Here is a 22,840-nt window from a genome sequence, read left to right on the forward strand (position 1 = left end):
AGGTGATGAATCAAAATACATGTATTGCTTTTTAGGTAATTAGTAACTTGAATTACTTCTTGTTGCATCACATGGAACAACCTTGTCCACATCAACTCATGGCAAAACATCAGCATAGCAAAACACATTACTAACAGTGACCATGGTTTTAGTACTGTTCTACTTGTGTAGTGGGAATTCAACACAAAAACAAAAATACATTGAAATTCCTTACCCCAAGACACTTCAACTGATGACTACTCCGGAAAATAAATTAGCACTCTTATGCATAAATATGAATGATTTATTAACGGCTTACGTTTCGGCATTAACACCTTCATCAGAGCCTTGTGTAGGAAAAGGTAAGAGGCACCATAGCCTCTCAAGGGAGTGTCCCACGCGCCATGTCAATCAATCATGTAAAAATGATAGCAACTAGACATGGGCTATTAAAAACAAGTGTATGAGTAAATTAAGTATAATGTTTTGGGGAATTTAAGTGCCTCAGTCAGTCAAGCACCTGATTCCTTTTTTGTTATAGCTGGGCTGAAGCACGTTTACACTTGTTTTTTACGTTGAAAGATAATATTCCCCATAAACACACTGGACAACAGAATTAGCACAAAAGCGTTACGTTTATTATGGAATATGACACTAAGATCATATTTTCAGGGGGTCAGGATTCTTCTCCGGTGCTGGCTGGCTATGCCTATAGCGGGTCCTCCCAGGGGATTGGTTGCACGCCGTTTTCATCAGGTCTGTCCTACCAGTCAGGCTGGTTTGCGGACAGACTGTCATTGGTCTGGGGAATGGACCCACTCCCAGGCATTGGCTCACCGGAGAGGGAGGGATAGATGCAGTATCAGTGCATTAGACAGTCAGGGATGGAAGAATTACAGGTACCTGGGAAGATCCTTCTCCACCGCCTGAAATGGAGAATAAATAGTTGTGATGAATTGCATCCATGCCTTTTAGTTTCTCTCCTTATATGGATTTAATATAATTACATTTCATTTGTTAGGTAAGAGCTGAACCAGTATGCCTATCTGTGCGTATGACATCTCTAACACAAAGAAAGCTCAGATTCAAACTCCCATTCAAATCAAATTGTATTTGTCACATGCGCCGAATACAACAGAATGCAACCTTACCATGAAAATCTTACTTACAAGCCCTTAACCAACAATGCAGTTAAGAAAATAGAGTTAAGAAAATATTTACTAAATAAACAATGAAAAAACAAAAAATAGTTTAAAAAAAGTAACAAAATAAAATAACAATAATGAGGTTATATTCAGGGAGTACCGGTACCAAGTCAATGTGTGGAAGTACAGGTTAGTCGAGGTAATTTGTACATGTAGGTTGGCGTAAAGTAACTATGCATAGATAATAAACAGCGAGTAGCAGCAGTGTAAAAACAAAGGGGTGTCAATGCAAATAGTCCAGGTGGCCATTTGATTCATTGTTCAGCAGTCTTATGCCTAGTTATAGAAGCTGTTAAGGAGCCTTTTGGACCTAGACTTGGCGCTCCATTGCCTTGCGGTAGCAGAGAGAACAGTTTATGACTTGGGTGACTGGAGTCTGACAATTTTTTGGGTCTTCCTCTGACACCGCCTAGTATATAGGTCCTGGATGGCAAGAAGCTTGGCTCCAGTGATGTACTGGGCTATACGCACTACCCTTTGTAGCGCCTTACGGTCAGATGCCGAGCAGTTGCCATACCAGGTGGTGATGCAACCAGTCAGGATGCTCTCGATTGTGCAGCTGGTGAACTTTTTGAGGATCTGGGGACCCATGCTGAGGGGACCCATGAAAAAGCGTTGTTGTGCCCTCTTCACGACTTTCTTGGTGTGTGTGGACACCAAGGACACCGCTCCACTACAGCCCTGTTGATGTGAATGGGGGCGTGTTCGGCCCTCCTTTTCCTGTAGTCCACGATCATCTCCTTTGTCTTTCTTACGTTTAGGGAGAGGTTGTTGTCCTGGCACCACACGGCCAGGTTTCTAACGACCTCCCTATAGGCTGTCTCATTGTTGTTGGTGATCAGACCTACCACCGTTGTGTCGTCAGCAAACTTAATGATGCTGTTGGAGTCGTGCTTGGCCATGCAGTCGTGTGTGATCAGGGAGTACAGGAGGGGACTAAGCACGCACCCCTGAGGGGCCCCCGTGTTGAGGATCAGCGTGGCAGATGTGTTGTTGCCTACCCTTACCACCTGGGGGTGGCCCGTCAGGAAGTCCAGGATCCAGTTGCAGAGGGAGGTGTTTAGTCCCAGGATCCTTAGCTTAGTGATGAGCTTTGAGGGTACAATGGTGTTGAACGCTGAGCTGTAGTCAATGAACAGCATTCTCACATAGGTGTTCCTTTTGTCCAGGTGGAAAAGGGCAGTGTGGAGTGCGATTGAGATTGCGTCATCTGTGGATCTGTTTGGGCGGTATGCGAATTGGAGTAGGTCTAGGGTTTCCGGGATTATGGTGTTGATGTGAGCCATGACCAGCCTTTCAAAGCACCGACGTGAGTGCTACGGGGTGGTAGTCATTTAGACAGGTTACCTTAGTGTTCTTGGGCACAGGGACTATGGTGGTCTGCTTAAAACATGTAGGTATTACAGACTCGGTCAGGGAGAGGTTGAAAATGTCAGTGAAGACACTTGCCAGTTGGTCCGCACATGCTCTGAGTACATGTCCTGGCTATCCGTCTGGCCCCGCGGCCCCGCGGCCTTGTGAATGTTAACCTGTTTCGAGGTCTACAGAGAGTGTGATCACAGTCGTCCGTAACAGCTGGTGCTCTCATGCATGCTTCAGTGTTGCTTGCCTCGAAGTGAGCATAAAAGGCATTTAGCCCATCTGGTAGGCTCGGATCACTGGGCAGCTCGCGGCTGGGTTTCGCTTTGTAGTCCGTAATAGTTTGCGGTGTCTGCAAGCGTCATGTCAAAATAGGTTAGTTGATCACCAAATATGGCGTTTCGCTGAACAACGATTTTCATTTACTCCCGTAACTGCTGGTACTTACTTCCAAAAAAGTTATAAAATTGTTTTTACAAGCAACTTAAAAAATGCCTCTTCGACACCTCCAATGTATCGAGCTGTTGTAGGCTAGACTTCCGACCTGTGCGTGGATGTAATGAGAGATTAGAGGTGCCGAATAGGCACTTTTTCGGTTGCTTGCACATTTTTATTTAGACCTTTTTTGGAAGTACATACTGGCTGTAACAGGGGGTAGATGAAGATTGTTGCTCAGCGAAACTCCATATTTGGTGATCAACTAACGTATTTTCATTTTATAACTTGCTGACCACACCGCCCGCATTGCAAAATACTTTACACATACGTCATTTAATAATTTCACTCAAACTGCTCGCAAGCATCCTCGTAGCCCAGCGTTAATATAGAACTTAGTTCTATTTTTGACGTGTGATGTGGTGCAAGTCCCGCTTCTCCCATCTCCTCATTAGTTTTTAGGAGGATGTACCCACGTGGGTGATTGAATGCTCAACTGAGGTCCACACTCCAGTCCAGTTGTTGGTGGTAATGCACCTTAAAGTTGGTTGCCAACCGCCATATAAAGTCCACAGAAGAAGACTGAAGGAGGAGAGATTACAAGAAACTAACTAGGTTTCCCCTTTTATCTTTGGATGAATTGTCGAGTAGAGAACACACGATTTTGTGACTCAAAATGGGTCAGAATTCTACAAAGATCCAGAAAAAAAGACCTTTCCTGTAAAATAACAACACAATGTTTATATCCCAGGACAAATTAGCTAGCAACAGCAAGCTAGCAAAAAAAATATATATATATATATAAAAAAAAAAACAGCAAGCTAGCGAGCTAAATGTCCATGAATGTTTCTTGTGTTTGAACATGTCCCACAAATGAATATAGTTCAGAGTTCGTTTTGATATTTTAACCTGCGTATCCTGATCACGTCTGATGTGGTGGACAAAATCAACATGCGGATGCACGTGCGTGCCCGGTGTAATCAGCATGTACTGTAACGCATGCAGAGCTGGTGAATGGGAGTTTTAATCGCAGCTTCCTCGGTGTTAGAGAGGTCTCTAACGCACATATACTGGTTCAGGTAAGAGCCATGACAGTAGCAGCTTGCTGTAGGGACATTATGAGATACGATGTCTGCCCAATATTCACATTGTCTGCGTGCTTGATAGAGGATCGCTGCCTGATCCCGATGCCAACACCCCGCTCATCATCACAATTTCATCACTACCAACAATTTTATGGTGTTGTGAGCACATGAAATGGTCAATAATGCATACTTTTCAGATGCAAAGTAACAAGGTATAATCTTAGGGAAGGTGATTCCAGGCCGAACCTGAGGTTATGGCTGAGTACTGCTGTCTCACATGGTTGTGTCAGTTAGTCCATCATAGGCCTGTGCTGTAATTAGAGTCAATGTGTGAGAGTAAAAGTAATTGACTTACGCTGGGATCCCCCAACGGTCCATATCTCTTCATAACCTGGCCCTCTCTGTTGATAAGGAACTATAAAGCCAGAGAAAAGGAACTAAGGGATGGACATTTAAACTAATTCTGCATTTAACATCCCATTTCTAGCTGCAAAATCTGGTAATAATCAAAAGGTCTTGTTTTCAATTTGTTAACCCAACAATTCATGAATCCTAAAATAGACATATAATTAAAGCTACAATCCTTCATTTAAACAATGACAAAGTGGGCACCCTGCCACTGTTTTGGTTTAAAAGTAAGGGGATGGGCCTGGAAAAATGTAACCACTCAAATTCATAGACAGTGCTATGGATACAAAGATGGACCATCCATGATATCAACATGTATAGTTCTAATCATGTTTTGAGGCTATACAGTGTTTGTTTACATTTACATTGTTTACAAACAAAGGCGTACACAAGCTTCTATTTTGGGGTTTGACAGTTGAACTATGCTAATGAGGCATTTATAAGTTATATTTTTCAAGAATCAATGGGTATATACAGTACCAGTCAAAAGTCTGGACTCACCTACTCATTCAAGGGTTTTTCTTTATTTTTACTATTTTCTTCTTTGTAGAATAATAGTGAAGACATCAAAACTATGAAATAACACATATGGAATCGTATAGTAACCAAGTGTTAAACAAATCAAAAGATATTTTATATTTGAGATTCTTCAACCCTTTGCCTTGATGACAGCTTTGCACACTCTTGGCATTCTCTCAACCAGCTTCACCTGGAATGCTTTTCCAGCAGTCTTGAAGGAGTTCCCACATATGCTGAGCCCTTGTTGGCTGCTTTTCCGTCACTCTGAGGTCCAACTCATCCCACACCATCTCAATTGGGTTGAGGTTGGGTGATTGTAGTGGCCAGGTCATCTGATACAGCACCATCACTCTCCTTCTTGGTCAAATAGCCTTTACACAGCCTGGATGTGTGTTTTGGGTCATTGTCCTCTTGAAAAACAAATGATAGTCCTACTAAGTGCAAACCAGATGGGATGGCGTATCGCTGCAGAATGCTGTGGTAGCCATGCTGGTTAAGTGTGCCTTGAATTCTAAATAAATCACAGACAGTGTCACCAGCAAAGCACCCCCACACCATCACACCTCCTCCATGTTTCACGGTGGGAACCACACATGCAGAGATCATTTGTTCACCTACACTGTGTCTCACAGAGATACGACGGTTGGAACCAAAAATCTCAAAGTTGGACTCATCAGACCAAAGGACAGATTTCCACCGGTCTAATGTTCATTGCTCGTGTTTCTTGACCCAAGCAAGTCTCTTCTTATTGGTGTCATTTAGTAGTGGTTTCTTTGCAGCAATCGACCATGAAGGCCTGATTCACACAGTCTCCTCTGAACAGCTGAGGTTGAGATGTGTCTGTTACATTAATTCTGTGAAGCATTTACTTGGGCTGTAATCTGAGGCGCAGTTAACTCTAATGAACTTATCCTCTGCAGCAGAGGTAACTCTGGGTCTTCCTTTCCTGTGGCGGTCCTCATGAGAGCCAGTTTCATCATAGCGCTTGATGGTTTTTGCGACTGCACTTGAAGAAACTTGAAAAGTTCTTGAAATTTTCCGGATTGACTGCACTTTATGTCTTAAAGTAATGATAGACTGTCGTTTCTGTTTGCTTATTTGAGCTGTTCTTGCCATAATATGGATAGGGCTATCTTCTGTGTACCACCCCTACAGTACCTTGTCACAACACAATGCGTTTGAGCCAATCAGTTAAGGACGAAATAAATTCCACAAATGAACTTTTAACAAGGCACACCTGTTAATTGAAATGCATTCCAGGTGACTACTTCATGAAGCTGGTTGAGAGAATTTCAATTTTTATTTATCCTTTATTTAACTAGGTAAGTCAGTTATTAAGAACAAATTCTTATTTACAATGACGGCCTACCATAAGGCAAAAAGCCTCCTGGGGCTGGGATTAAAAATTCCAAAAGGGGCTGGGATTAAAAATATATATAAATATAGGACAAAATATAGGACAAAACACGACGAGAGACAACACTACATAACATAGCAAGACAGCAACACATGACAAGGCATGGCAGCAAAACAACATGACAACAACATGGTAGCAACACAACATGGTAGCACCACAAAACATGGTACAAACATTATTGGGCACAGACAACAGCACAAAGGGAAAGAAGGTAGAGACAACAATACATCACGCAAAGCAGCCACAACTGTCAGTAAGTGTCCATGACTGAGTCTTCGAATGAAGAGATTGAGATAAAACTGTCCAGTTTGAGTGTTTGTTGCAGCTCGTTCCAGTCGCTAGCTGCAGAAAACTGAAAAGAGGAGCGACCCAGGGATGCGTGTGCTTTGGGGACCTTTAACAGAATGTGACTGGCAGAATGGGTGCAGTATGTGGAGAATGAGGGCTGCAGTAGATATCTCAGATAGGGGGGAGTGAGGCCTAAGAGGGTTTTAAAAATAAGCATCAACCAGTGGGTCTTGCGACGGGTATACAGAGATGACCAGTTTGCAGAGGAGTATAGAGTGCAGTGATGTGTCCTATAAGGAGCATTGGTGGCAAATCTGATGGCCGAATGGTAAAGAACATCTAGCCGCTCGAGAGCACCCTTACCCGCCGATCTATAAATTATGTCTCCGTAATCTAGCATGGTTAGGATGGTCATCTGAATTAGGGTTAGTTTGTTAGCTGGGGTGAAATAGAAGTGATTACAATAGAGGAAACCAAGTCTAGATTTAACTTTAGCCTGCAGCTTTGATATGTGCTGAGATGTGCTGACAGTGTACCGTCTAGCCATACTTCCAAGCACTTGTGCGAGGTGACTACCTCAAGCTCTAAACCCTCAGAGGTAGTAATCACACATGTGGGGAGAGGGGCATTCTTCTTGCCAAACCACATGACCTTTGTTTTGGAAGTGTTCAGAACATGGTTAAGGGCAGAGAAAGCTTGTTGCACACTAAAAGTTACTCCGGGGAGTGGCCAGCTGAGTATAAGACTGTATCATCTGCATATAAATGGATGAGAAAGCTTCCTACTGCCTGAGCTATGTTGTTGATGTAAATTGAGAAGTGCGTGGGGCCTAGGATTGAGCCTTGGGGTACTCCCTTGGTGACAGGCAGTGGCTGAGACAGCAGATTTTCTGACTTCATACACTGCACTCTTTGAGAGAGGTAGTTAGCAAACCAGGCCAAAGACCCCTCAGAGACACCAATACTCTTTAGCCGGCCCACAAGAATGGAATGGTCTACCGTATCAAAAGCTTTGGCCAAGTCAATAAAAATAGCAGCACAACATTGTTTGAGAATCAAGGGCAATGGTGACATCATTGAGGACCTTTAAGGTTGCAGTGACACATCCATAACCTGAGCGGAAACCAGATTGCATACCAGAGAGAATACTACAGATGTCAAGAAAGCCAGTCGGTTAATTATTGACAAGTTTTTCCAACACTTTTGATAAACAGGGCAAAATAGAAATAGGCCTATAACAGTTAGGCTCAGCTTGATATGTGTGTGCAAAGCTCTCATCAAGGCAAAGGATGGCTACTTTGAAGAATCTCAAATATAAAATATATTTAGATTTGTTTAACACTTTTTTTTGGTTACTACATGATTCCATATGTGTTATTTCATAGTTTTGATGTCTTCACTATTTTATACAATTTAGAAAATTGTAAAAATAAAGAAAAACCCTTGATTGATTAGGTGTGCCCAAACTCTCCCTGGTAGTGTACATATAAAAGTCATGAGCTGGCGCACACCCAGAAAAATTATTTTGTGTGGAGGTGCTGACTAACGGTGAATAAATTATAAACTATAAAAATAAAGAGAGTCGCACACTCCATATATAAACTCCCTGTATCGTTCGTTCTCCTCCTCGTCTGAGGAGGAGCATGGATCGGACCAAAACGCAGCGAGGTATGAAGACATAATGATTTTAATAATAATAACGAAGACGAAAATACACTTGAACAAACTACAAAACAATAAACGACGTCAACAGACCTGGACATGAGAACTTACATAACACGAAGAACGCACGAACAGGAACAGACTAAACAAACAAAACAATCCCGTGTGGTACATACACAGACACGGAAGACAATCACCCACAAACAAACGGTGTGAACAGCCTACCTTAATATGGTTCTCAATCAGAGGAAACGTCAAACACCTGCCCCTGATTGAGAACCATATAAGGCTAATTAACAATGAAACTAAACATAGACATAACAACATAGACTGCCCACCCAGCTCACGTCCTGCCCAACTAAACACAGCTAAACAAAGGAAAATAAGGTCAGGAACGTGACACTCCCAGTAATTTATTGGATAAATCACCAACGTTTCGGCATCACTGTGCCTTCTTCAGGTGATGCCGAAACATTGGTGATTTAACCAATAAATTACTGGGAGTTTATATATGGAGTGTGTGACGCTCTTTATTTTTATGGTACTGTACATATCGCGTTCATTTAAAGTAAAAAATGGATGTAGCAATTAAGGATTCTAGCTTTAAGTTTGTATTTGTATTACTCTAGGCCCAGAAAGACCACGATAATACGACTACCTAATTCGTTTTTTTGTAAACAAAAATGGACATAGGCCAGGGGTATTCAAGCAGGGATCCGAGGAGGTACAGTAGGGGGTCCGAAAAATTTGCATTTTTATTTATTTATTTTATTTATTAATATCGCTATCAACAGAATAAACACATTTTTAATTACATACCTACAGTAGAGAATATGATCATTTCTTTCTAATGATGTCAACTTTATTTCTTTACTCATAATATTGAGCAAATTACACTCATTGGAGCCAATTATTCTCACTGGAGTACCTGACATAGGCTTTGAAAAAGCCCCCGTGAATAGGCTACCAGTGTGCAAGTGCCGCTGGCTGCTGGTAAGCTTTCTTGACTTGGACATTCATTTTTGCCAACACATGGCTAACCTTTTTTTCAACCAGTTAAACAGCTGCTCTTAGTGAAAATACAGTGTATTCAGAAAGTATTCAGAACCCTTCACTTTTTCCACATTTTGTTACATTACAGCCTTATTCTAAGATTGATTAAATAATCCCCCCCCCCTCAACCTACACATAATACCCCATAATGACAAAGCTTAAACAGGTTTTCAGAAATTTTTGCAATAAGGCTGTAAAGTACCAAAATTTGGAAAAAGTCTGAATATTTTCCGAATGCACTATATGTTTGGAGTTAGCCTATTAGCTAGAAAGGTATGTTAGAGTTTACACTTCCTCTTCCAATTATAATGTGGGGAGGTCAAAATAATAAAAAAATATCTACCAAATCTATTAATTTTAAAATATTGATTACTTTTCCTTGCCGTTATCATTCACTTGATGATAAGACATGCAAAAAATAAATGCTCTGTCAACGTATGATTGGGGTCCCTGGGAGGGGGTCCCTGGGCAAGAAAAGGTTGAAGAACCCTGACATAGGCTATAACGTTGAACTCGATGGGCATGGCACTAAGCAACCTTTTCTTTCACGAGGGATATAATCTTGGCACAAAACTCTGGGTTACTCCAACTCAGCTGTGTCAACTTGTTCTGATGGGATTGTTCTGATGACTAATAAGAAATAAATATATACCTTAGTGAAATTCCACTTGATGCCACTGATGAGAAAAAAACAAGATCATTAGATGAAGCAATCATTAACACAGTGACAATAACCAAACTCATATACATTACATTTAGAACATCTACTTATATACTGCATATAAGCCATTATACTTATCTAAGCAGTAGTAAGCAGTTGTAAATAATTAGATATCATGTGTTTTAAATCTTAACATATTTTCTATGTCTGGTCCAAAAAATAATCATATGTGATGAGTCTAACCACTCCATTAGTAACACACCTCTCCAGAACGTCTCCACTTACTTTCCCAGGAAGCTTCTCCCCTTGGGCTGCTCCTTCAGCCACTTCCACACGGGGTGGGCGTTGGGCCCGTTCACATTGATCTTACTGAACATTGGGAAATGAGCATTGTAGGACTTGGCAAAATTCTTGATTTGAGATTCAGTGCCAGGTTCCTACAATTAACACAAAATATACCATTGTAATAACATAATAATAATAATGTTGTAAAAATGCTTTAGGTGTAGACTTGAGACTTTATATAAATAAAAATGAGATGTAGCTACCTGTCTCCCGAACTGGTTGGAGGGGAAGGCCAGGATGCGTAAACCTTTCTCAGCGTACTTCGCGTGCATCTCCGCAAACTGAGAGTAGTTTACTGGGGTTTTACCTCATCTAGAGGCAACATTGACGATGATAACAACGTCACCCCTACACAAACACACACATTAAAACACAGGAGATAACACACACATTAAAACACAGGAGATAACAGGTTCGGGGCTTTTGGAAGGGGTATGGTGAATGATATATAACATGATTGTGGTTATTTAGTAGGGCCGGGAACTAAACCAGTATCGCGATGCTCGTTAGTATAGTGGCAAGGAAACACTTCTTTAGGAAAACAGTCCTAATGTTGGAAACAAACATCATTATGTTCTCATCCTGAGTCACATTTATTTTCAAAGCTATAGCACACAAGATTTAACATACAGCAGGTTTTTAAAGGACCAAAGAGTTGTTTTAATTTTTGCCATGAAAAATAATATCGCAATACTGGTATCGTCACAGCCCTATTATATAGTATTTTGGAATCCTGAGTAACTTCTTCCACCCTCTCACCTGTATTTCTCGAGGGATACCTCGTTGCCATCAATATCCTTTGCAGAGAAGTCATAAATAGACGAGGCCGTCTGCCAGTCCTCTGTCGGAGCAGACTGGGAAGGAAGATAATAAAAGAAGAGAGTGAGTCAATATGAATGTGTGTCCTGTTTGGTGCTAGCTTATGAATACCTGTCTGATGTGCGTGCAGGCACATACGTGCGCTCTCTCACGCTCACTGTAAAGAAAAACTAAGCCTGAGCCAGAATGTCAGCGAACCTCACTATCTCTCTCAAAGTGATAGTCAAAATTCAAATAAAATGCTTTCGCGCTCATCCATTCTACACCGAAATCTGTCACATCCTGATCTGTTTCACCTGTCCTTATTTTCCCCGGTGTATATATCCCTGTGTTTCATGTCTCTCTGTGCCAGTTCGTCTTGTTTGCCAAGTCAACCAGCGTTTTTCCTTGCTCCTATTTTTTCCCAGTCTCTTTTGGTTCTAGTCCTCCTGGTTTCGACCCTTGCCGAACCCACCTGCCTGACCACTCTGACTGTTCTGTCTTCAAGCCTGCCTATCCCCTTGTACTGTTTGGACTTGGATCTGGTTACTGAACCCCTGTCTGGCCTGACCTCGAGACTGCCCTTCGTCTGGTACTGTTTTGGACTCTGACCCGGTTTATGAACTCTCGCCTGTCCCCGACAGACCTTTTGCCTACCCCTTGGATGAATAAATATCGGAGCTCAACCATTTGCTTCCTGTGTCTGCATTTGGGTCTCGCCTTGTGTCCTTATAGAAATCCATGTAATAACATATTTGGAAAAGGTGTTTGAATGACAGAAAAGCAGCAATTCATATAATGTTACTGACTACAAGGGTGTATTCTCCCCTCCAGCAATAAACACTATGCACTTGGCATACGTCCAGAGACAGACAGATTCAACAGCAGAAAACCTTCCAGAGTCAATATCTCCAAAACATTTTAATCAAGGTGCTGTTTTGATTCACCATTCCTCAGTAATCTTACCAAGGTTGAGAGCATGACAGAGAAAAGGACAGCGGACCCTAGTAGAGGAAGATACAACATTCTTCTCTCATAGGATGCTTTTATGCTGACCACTGACAGGCAAAGGATGAGAACACCTACAGTCAGTGCTCATAAAAAAAGGTGTTCTTTTCCTAGAAGTGAGATCTTAAAGCGTAACTTGCACAGAACAAAGGTAAACACATCTTACTCAATCTTTGGGAACTGACCTTGCTTAACACAGAAGGTTATATCGGTCGAAAAAGAACTGAACACTCAAAGTAGTGCTCCTACTCCTCTCTGACTCAATGATCAGTAACATTTCACATCAACATTAACATTAAAAAATGGACGGAGCAAAAGTCTATGCTGAGTATTGTCACACCCTGATCTGTTTCACCTGTCTTGTGCTTGTCTCCACCACCCACCAGGTGTCTCCCATTGCCCCCATTATCCCCTGTGTATTTATACCTGCGTTTTCTGTTTGTCTGTTTCCAGTTCGTCTTGTCCCGTCAAGTCTTGACAGCGTTTTTTCCTGGTTTTTGTTCTCGTCTCCCCGGTTACAACCTTTTGCCTGTCCTGACCCTGCCCGCCGTCTACATCTGCCAACTATTTACCAGGATTACAAACCCATCCCTGTCATCGACCTGCCTTTTGCCTGCCCCTGTGTACTCAATAAATCTCTGAGACTTGAACCATCTGCCTCACTTGTCTGCATCTGGGTCTCACCCTGAGTCATGATAAGTTTAGTATTCTTATGCTACAAACCCCCACTGTTTCACCAAACTACACTGAACTAAAATAAACGCAACATGTAAAGTGTTGGTAACATGTTTCATGAGCTGAAAAAAAAAATCCTTAAAATTTTCCATCTGCACCAAAATATTATTTCTCTCAGAATGTGCACAAATTTGTTTACATCCATGTTAGTGAGCATTTCTCCTTTGCCAAGATAATCCATCCACCTGATAGGTGCGGCATAGCAAGAAACTGATTAAACAGCATGATCATTAAACAGGTGCACCTTGTGCTGGGGACAATAAAAGGCCACTTTAAAATGTGCAGTTGTCACACAACACAATGCCACAGTTAAGGGAGTGTGCAATTGGCATACAATTGGCATGCTGACTGCAGGAATGTCCACCAAAGCTGTTGACAGATAATTGAATGTTAATTTCTCTACTATAAGCTGCCTTCAACATCGTTTTAGAGAAATTGGCAGTACGTCCATCCGGCCTCACAACCGCAGACCAAGTGTAACCACGTCAGCTCAGGACCTTCACATTCAGCTTCTTCACCTGTGGAATTGTATGGGGGGTGGACTCATTCTGATTGGCTGGGCCTGGCTCACCAGTGGGTGGGCTGGCTGCCAAGTGGGTGGGCCAGTCATGTGAAATCCATAGATTAGGGCCTAATTAATTTATTTCAATTAACTGATTTACTTATATTAATTGTAACTCAGTAAAATCTTTGAAATTGTTGCAATTATATTTTTGTTCAAGTGAGAATCAGTCTTTTCATATGAGGGTGGTGGTGTCAGGCAATGCCTTATATAACATGCCTGACAGTGGTAGGCAACAGAATTGATTCAGTAGAGGTAATTTCACCATTCTGATAAGGTGAAGCCAGAGGAAAATATGAACCCTTCACAATGTTTCAACTTTACCAGTCACTGATGTCATCTAACAAACAAGGTAAATCATATGGCCTACTCACTGATAAGATGGATATAAAGGAAGGTTCTGACACCATACAGCAGGGATCGTCAACTAGATTCGGCTGGAACATAATAACAAATCATTTGTAGACCGCAAATTGACAGCAAGAAGCCCAAACAGATACAATATTTGACTAAAACAATTATTTCAAAACTTGCTTACATTTGTATACGGTCATATACACCGAGTGTACAAAACATTAGGAACGCATATTTACATGACATAGATGGCAGGTCAAAGCTATGATCCCTTATTGAATTCACCTGTTAAATCCACTTCAAATCAGTGTAGATGAAGGGGAGGAGACAAGTTAAAGAAGGATTTTTAAGCCTTGAGACATGGATTGTGTATGTGTGCCATTCAGAGGGTGAATGGGCAAGACAAAATATTTAAGTGACATTGAGCGGGGTATGGTAACAGGTGCAAGGCGCACCGGTTTGAGTGTGTCAAGAACTGCAACGCTGCTGGGTTTTTCCACACTCAATAGTTTCCCGTGTGTATCAAGAATGGTCCACCATCCAAAGGACATCCAGCCAACTTGACACAACTATGGGAAGCATTGGAGTCAATATGGGCCAGCATCCCTGTGGAACACTTTCGAGACCTTGTAGAGTCCATGCTCCGACGAATTGAGGCTGTTCTGAGGGCAAAAGGGGGTGCAATTCAATATTAGGAAAGTGTTACTAATGTTTTGTACACTCAGTGTATATATATATTTCTATTTCTATTATGCGTGGGAATACTTTGGAACAGATTTCTAGAAAACTTGGGGGACCAAATAAAAATCCCCAATGGGCCGCCAGTTGGGGAACCCTGCCATATAGCCTACCCTCTGTATACCCCGATACCAAATAAATATCTCAACTAAAAACCAGCCAGATGATACTTGTCCATATTTTTTCCAATTTACAGACACAATATCCTTTAACACCCTTTATTTCCATAGCTTTTTCACAGACATCAAAGTATGAGTGCATCATCCAGAGTATAATGACATACTAAAACACAAACTGCTAAATTGTCCTAATATGCACTGTAGGTTAGGCCACTTTGCTGATAGCAGGTTATCAGTACAAACCAGAAGGGCAGTGGAAGTAATGGTTTCATGACACATCCGGTGTCCCCAGTTAATCTAATGTAGCAGGGGTGAAATAAAGTCCCCCGTAAACAAGAAAAGGCAACAACAATACAATAGCTACAATCAACAAAGTTAGACACACTTGGAATTCAGTAAACTAATAATCTACATGTGTTTTTTATTAGATAGCTAACGGTAAATGTTATAATATCAAATTCATTCTGAATATGACTAATTAGTCCTTTATACATCATTAATAAATACAATACCATCACAAGAAGGACTCCACAGCTTTCCAATGTCCCAAATATCAAGGCACGATTAATTTGCCACATTTAGCAATACATGGCTACATAAATAAGGGTTTGTTGGTTGTGAACAAAAATAATGATAGAGGCCTGTAGTGGGTATTACCATTGGCTGTGCCATTGAGGGCATCCACCATTTTTATGTAGTCTAGGGATTCATATCACAGATTAGTCATAAAAATCTTTGTTCATATTTTCCAGAAAATCTACCAAGTTTCAATACCGGGAATAAATCATATTTATCCCGAGAAATACCTTAAAAATCGCACCAAGGGTTCTCCCAAAATAAAAACAAACATTCTCTGCACCAAGTGCAGCAAGTGAAACTGATATTTAGTAATGATAGAGTAACTTTGATCACCAATGACATTGTGATTTGCGAAACAGGCCTTTCATAAATTCAGAGCGTTATCATGTTTCTCAATTGATTCAGCGCATTTCAGCAGTAGACCTAGGCTATCTCGACACAGAGCGCACCCCGAGTAGGCTATAGCGTTGTCGAATCATACAAAACGTGTAACTGCAGTCAAATGACCAAAGTTGCTGAGGTTGCTAGTAGTGATGTTGCGTTTGATACCGGAGCGCTGAGGCATGCGTTGAAATCGCTAAGGAGCCAACCTCAAAGCAGTGTGCCGAAAATGGCGCCGACAGACAGGGCTGCCGTGCTTCTAGCTCTTAGGAAACTTTGCAGTATTCTGTTTTTTCATGTTATTTCTTACATTATTAGCCCATCATTTATTGGGTGTAATATCATACAGCCGGAAATAACTTTTGGATATCAGAGCAGCGGTAACTCACCAGCATTACAACCAGCAATACGAGTTTCCCGAATCTGATTTTTTGTTCGTACCCCCCAGGGCAATTGAACTGATACCAGAGGCTGACCCAAAACACAGCCGGCGGAGGAGAGGTACTCGGAGTGGTCTTCTAGTCTGACTCAGGAGGCGCGCACACCACCCACAGCAAAGGTAAGCAAAGGTAAGCAAAGGTAACTGAACTAAATTACTATCTCCCCGTAGCACTCACTTCTGTCATCATGAAGTGCTTTGAGAGACTAGTCAAAGATCATATCCCCTCTACCTTACCTGACACCCTAGACCCACTGAAATGTTCTTACCGCCCAAGTAGATCCACAGACGATGCAATCGCCATCGTAATGCACACTGCCCTATTCCATCAGGACAAGAGGAATACCAATGTAAGAATGCTGTTCATTGACTATAGCTCAGCATTCAACACCATAGTACCCTCCAAGCTCATCATTAAGCTCGAGGCCCTGGGTCTGAACCCCGCCTTGTGCAACTGGGTCCTGGAATTCCTGATGGGCCGCCCCCAGGTGGTGAAGGTAGGAAACAACACCTCCACTTTGCTGATGCTCAATACTGGGGCCCCACAAGGTTGCGTGCTCAGCCTCCTCCTGTACTCCCTGTTCACCCATGACTGCGTGGCCACACACGCCTCCAACTCAATCATCAAGTTTGCAGACGACACAACAGTACAGTCGTGGCCAAAAGTTTTGGGAATGACACAAATATTAATTTCCACAAAGTTTGCTGCTTCAGTGTCTTTAGATATTTTTGTCAGATGTTACTATGGAATACTGAAGTATAATTACAAGCATTTTATAAGTGTCAAAGGCTTTTATTGACAATTACATGAAGTTGATGCAAAGAGTCAATATTTGCAGTGTTGACCCTTCTTTCTCAAGACCTCTGCAATCCGCCCTGGCATGCTGTCAATTAACTTCTGGGCCACATCCTGACTGATGGCAGCCCATTCTTGCATAATCAATGCTTGGAGTTTGTCAGAATTTGTGGGTTTTTGTTTGTCCACCTGCCTCTTGAGGATTGACCACAAGTTCTCAATGGGATTAAGGTCTGGGGAGTTTCCTGGCCATGGACCCAAAATATCGATGTTTTGTTCCCCGAGCCACTTAGTTATCACTTTTGCCTTATGGCAAGGTGCTCCATCATGCTGGAAAAGGCATTGTTCGTCACCAAACTGTTTGTGGATGGTTGGGAGAAGTTGCTCTCGGAGGATGTGTTGGTACCATTCTTTATTCATGGTTGTGTTCTTAGGCAAAATTGTGAGTGAGCCCACTCCCTTGGCTGAGAAGCAACCCCACACATGAATGGTCTCAGGATGCTTTACTGTTGGCATGACACAGGGCTGATGTTTGCGCTCACCTTGTCTTCTCCGGACAAGCTTTTTTCCCGGATGCCCCAAACAATCGGAAAGGGGATTCATCAGAGAAAATGACTTTACCCCAGTCCTCAGCAGTCCAATCCCTGTACCTTTTGCAAAATATCAGTCTGTCCCTGATGTTTTTCCTGGAGAGAAGTGGCTTCTTTGCTGCCCTTCTTGACACCAGGCCATCCTCCAAAAGTCTTCACCTCACTGTGTGTGCAGATGCACTCACACCTGCCTGCTGCCATTCCTGAGCAAGCTCTGTACTGGTGGTTCCCCGATCCCGCAGCTGAATCAACTTTAGGAGATGGTCCTGGCGCTTGCTGGACTTTCTTGGGCGCCCTGAAGACTTCTTCACAACAATTGAACCGCTTTCCTTGAAGTTCTTGATGATCCGATAAATGTTTGATTTAGGTGCAATCTTACTGGCAGCAATATCCTTGCCTGTGAAGCCCTTTTCGTGCAAAGCAATGATGACGGCACATGCTTCCTTGCAGGTAACCATGATTGACAGAGGAAGAACAATGAATCCAAGCACCACCCTCCTTTTGAAGCTTCCAGTCTGTTATTCAAACTCAATCCGCATGACAGAGTGATCTCCAGCCTTGTCCTCGTCAACACTCACACCTGTGTTAACGAGAGAATCCCTGACATGTCAGCTGGTCCTTTTGTGGCAGGGCTGAAATGCAGTGGAAATGTTTTTGGGGGATTCAGTTCATTTGCATGGCAAAGAGGGACTTTGCATTTAACTGCAATTCATCTGATCACTCTTCATAACATTCTGGAATATATGCAAATTGCCATCATACAAACTGAGGCAGCAGACTTTATGAAAATTTATATTTGTGTCATTCTCAAAACTGATTACCAATGACGAGACAGCCTATAGGGAGGAGGTGAGGCCCCTGGGAGTGTGGTGTCAGGAAAATAACCTCTCACCCAACGTAAACAAAACAAAGGATCTGATCGTGGACTTCAGGAAATAGCAGAGGGAGCACCCCCCTACCCACATCGACAGGACCACAGTGAAGAAGGTGGAAAGTTTCAACTTCCTCGGCGTATACCACTGACAAACTGAAATGGTCCACCCACACAGACAGTGTGGTGAAGAAAGCGCAACAGTGCCTCTTCAACCTCAGGAGGTTGAAGAAATTTGGCTTGGCACCTAAAACCCTCACAAACTTTTACAGATGCACAATTGAGAGCATCCTGTCGGGCTGTATCACCGCCTGGTACGGCAACTTCACCGCCCTCAACCGCAGGGCTCTCCAGAGGGTGGTGCGGTCTGCCCAACGCATCACAGGGGGCAAACTACCTGCCATCCAGGAAACCTACAGCACCCGATGTCACAGGAAGGCCAAAAAGACCATCAAGGTCAACAGCCACCCTAGCCAAATTATGAAAGACAAGCATTGTGATTTTGAATTCCGTAAAGTGAGTGTCGAAGAGAGGAAAATTATTGCTGGCTTATCAACAATGACAAGCCACCGGGGTCTGACAACTTGAATGGAAAATTACTAAGGATAATAGCGGACGATATTGCCACTCCTATCATCAATCTCATATCAAACTTTATTTGTCACATGCGCCGAGTACAACAAGTATAGACCTTAACGTGAAATGCTTACTTACAAGCCCTTAACCAACAGTGCAGTTCAAGAAGAGTTAAGAAAATATTTACCAAATAAACTAAAGTAAAAAATAATAAAAAGTAACACAATAAAATAACAATAACGAGACTATATACAGGGGGTACCGATACCAAGTCAGTGTGTGGGGGTACAGGTTAGTTGAGGTAATTTGTACATGTAGGTAGGGGTGAAGGCATTATGCATAGATAATAAACAACGAGTAGCAGCAGTGTACAAAACAAATGGGGGGGAAAGGGGGGATCAATGGAAATAGTCTGGTGGCCATTTGATTAATTGTTCAGCAGTCTTATGGCTTGGGGGTAGAAGCTGTTAAGGAGCCTTTTGGTCTGAGACTTGGCGCTCCAGTACCGCTTGCCGTGCGGTAGCAGAGAAAACAGTCTATGACTTGGGTGACTGGAGTCTCTGACAATTTTATGGGCTTTCCTCTGACACCGCCTATTATATAGGTCCTGGATGGCAGGAAGCTTGGCCCCAGTGATGTACTGGGCTGTACGCACTAACCTCTGTAGTCAATGAACAGCATTCTCACATAGGTGTTCCTTTTGTCCAGGTGGAAAAGGGCAGTGTGGATTGCGATTGAGATTGCGTCATCTGTGGATCTGTTTGGGCGGTATGCGATTTGGAGTGGGTCTAGGGTGTCCGGAAGGATGCTGTTGATGTGAGCCATGACCAGCCTTTCAAAGCACTTTATGGCTACCGACATGAGTGCTACGGGGCGGTAATCATTTAGGCAGATTACCTTCGCTTCCTTGGGCACAGGGACTATGGTGGTCTGCTTGAAACATATAGGTATTACAGACTCGGTCAGGGAGAGGTTGAAAATGTCAGTGAAGACACTTGCCTGTTGGTCCGCGCATGCTTTGAGTACACGTCCTGGTAATCCGTCTGGCCCCACGGATTTGTGAATGTTGACCTGTTTAAAGGTCTCGCTCACATCGGCTACGGAGAGCGTTATTACACAGTAATCTAGAACAGCTTGTGCTCTCGGCCACTCAGGAACATTCACTGTCTTCTTGGTAAGCAACTCGTGTAGATTTGGCCTTGTGTTTTAAGCTATTGTCTTGCTGGAAGGTGAATTTGTCTCCCAGTGTCTGATGGAAAGCAGATTGAACCAGGTTTTCCTCTAGGATTTTGCCTATACTTAGCTCCATTCCGTTTCTTTTTTATACTGAAACCATCTCCAGTTCTTAACGATTACAAGCATACCCATAACATGATGCAGGCACCATTATGTTTGAATGTAGAGTGGTACTCAGTAATGTTTTGTATTTGCCCCAAACATAACACTTTGTATTCAGGTCAAAAAGTTTATAGCTTTGCCACCTTTTTTGCAGTATTACTTTAGTGCCTTGTTGCAAACAGGATGCATGTTTTGGAATATTTTTATTCTGTGCAGGCTTCCTTTTCACTCTGTCAATTAGGTTAGTATTGTGGAGTATCTACAATATTGTTGATCCATCCTCAGTATTCTCCTATCGCAGCCATTAAACTCGGTAACTGTTTCAAAGTCACCATTGTGAAATCCCTGAGCGGTTTCCTTCCTCTCCAGCAACTGAGTTAGGCAGGATGCCTGTATCTTTGTAGTGACGATGAATTGATACACCATCCATAGTTTAATTAATACCTTAACATGCTCAAAGGGATATTCATTGTCTGCTTTTTACATTTTTACCCATCTACCAATAGGTGCCCTTCTTTGCGAGGCAATGGATAACCTCCCTGGTCTTTGTGGTTGAGTCTGTGTTTGAAATTCACTGGTCAACTGAGGGACCTTACAGATAATTGCATGTGTGGGGTTTGAATACTTAGTCATACTTGGCGCAGCACAGCTTCCAGAAAGACTCTTACAAACTAGGGATTTTGTGGCTAATTGGGGTTAGACAGTAATTCTGCTCATATATTATGCATGTCTATAAACTACCCATTGGTACATCCAGCCCAAAGCGGGAGGTTAGAAAAAGCCTTAGTAGTCGCTGGAGCATGTCTTTAACATTTTTATCGGTCATGACGTTAAGTGTTTTACCTGGGCTCTTAACTCTTTGCTGTGACAGGTAGTAAAGATCATCAGACCCAGTGAGACTGCTGGGTGATATATCACCCACAGGCTGGTCCAGTGAGGATTTCAATGTGAGTGTGAATATCTTGATTGCACTGTTAGGGCTGTTTCCTAATCAGTTTCTCTGTATTGTTAATCATTTCTTATGACTACAATACATTGTTTACTCAGATGTATGGGGATTTTAGTACATTTGAGAAAGTTCCTTCTGATTCTACTCTTGTTCCTTTAGCTACACTGCACTGTTTGTAAAGAGCAGGTGAGCCACCACTGAGCCAATACGGCTGTTTACTCATGGATTATTCTACAGCTGGCCTCACATTTCTTTGGATGAAGCAAGGGATTTTTTTTTGTTAGTACAGGTTTGTAATTTTGTACAATAAATCTTGAAACAGACATCGTTGGAACAATACACGAATGGAAGTTGTTCACATTGATTGTGTCATTTCACATCACAATTGTTGTTAGGCTTATATAAAGGGGAACACAGTTAATAGAGAACCTCAACTGGTGGAGTGCAAAGCAAGTTTTAAAACTAGCAAGTAGAAATATAAACCATGGGTGCCATTGGGTTGAAGGTGTTAATCTAATGACCTTAGCAAGGTAAATTAACTGTAAAAAGTAAATGTCCACATACCTTTTTGCTGAAGTGAGCCATCTACTGTAGTGTGTACTGTAGTGTGGGCCGCTCGGACTGAGCTAGGCAAAGGGCTTGAACAAAATTCAAATGTTGTGGATAATGTTTACGTCAATGGCCTTACAGGACTATTATTAAAACATTTGCCTAACCAGTGACCGTTTCCTGATTACTAAACCAGCCTTCATTCTTTGTTTAGTGAGGGGGGGAGGTCTCGGTATGAGATGGACATTAGTCAACTGGTTTGGTTAACTTTCTGGTTCCTTCTTCCCTTTTTTAATGCCATTCTCTCATTGAACAGTGATACCGCAATCCCACTTAGTACTGTAGTTGGTTAGTGCCCATAAGCCTCGTTTACACCTTATGCTAACATGTGAGTTTCATGATCTGAGCAATATGTTCCAATAACTATCTGATCAAGGTTTGTCACGTCTACACATTGTATAAGAATGTCTCTTATCCGTCCACTGTGTCTGCATTGTGATCAGATTAGCTGGTGTCTCGCTGTATGCAAATTATTTGACAGATATCATTTCAAAATAATATTAATTTATTTTATGACAATTACTGCCTTAAGTTAACGCTGCTACCACTCAGTTGAGTTGAGGCCGGTATAATGATTTAAATGGTTTGACCATTCAGATCTGTTTACACTTGATTGATATCCAGACCAGTGGAGGCTGGTGGTAGGGGCTATAGGACAGGCTCATTGTAATGGCTGGAATAGAATCAATGGAACGGTATCAAACATTTGGAAACCTCATGTTTGACTTGGTTCCATTAATTTCAGTCCAGTCATTACAATGAGCCCGTCCTATAGCCCCCACCACCAGCCTTGACTGATCCAGACACAATACATGCCTGACTACCTCAGGTGGTGGTCAGGAAGATCGGATCACATTGTCTTAATCATCTACACCTGTTCTTAAAATGTGCCCAATCAGAATGTGGATAAGATCAGGACAAAGGGTTAGCGCCAGGTATTAACGGGGCTATAGTTTCAATGAAAGGGCTACAAGGATAAGGCA

General features: G+C 42.3%; 1 pseudogene; it reads right to left on the reverse strand.

Annotated features, from left to right (window-relative positions):
• Positions 1-595: 595 nt before the first annotated feature.
• LOC139540940 (phospholipid hydroperoxide glutathione peroxidase-like) lies at positions 596-21,972 on the reverse strand (annotated as a pseudogene).
• Between the last annotated feature and the right edge of the window lie 868 nt (positions 21,973-22,840).

The sequence above is a fragment of the Salvelinus alpinus genome, chromosome 16, assembly GCF_045679555.1.
Source record: "Salvelinus alpinus chromosome 16, SLU_Salpinus.1, whole genome shotgun sequence".
In the NCBI taxonomy this organism is placed as follows: Eukaryota; Metazoa; Chordata; class Actinopteri; order Salmoniformes; family Salmonidae; genus Salvelinus; species Salvelinus alpinus.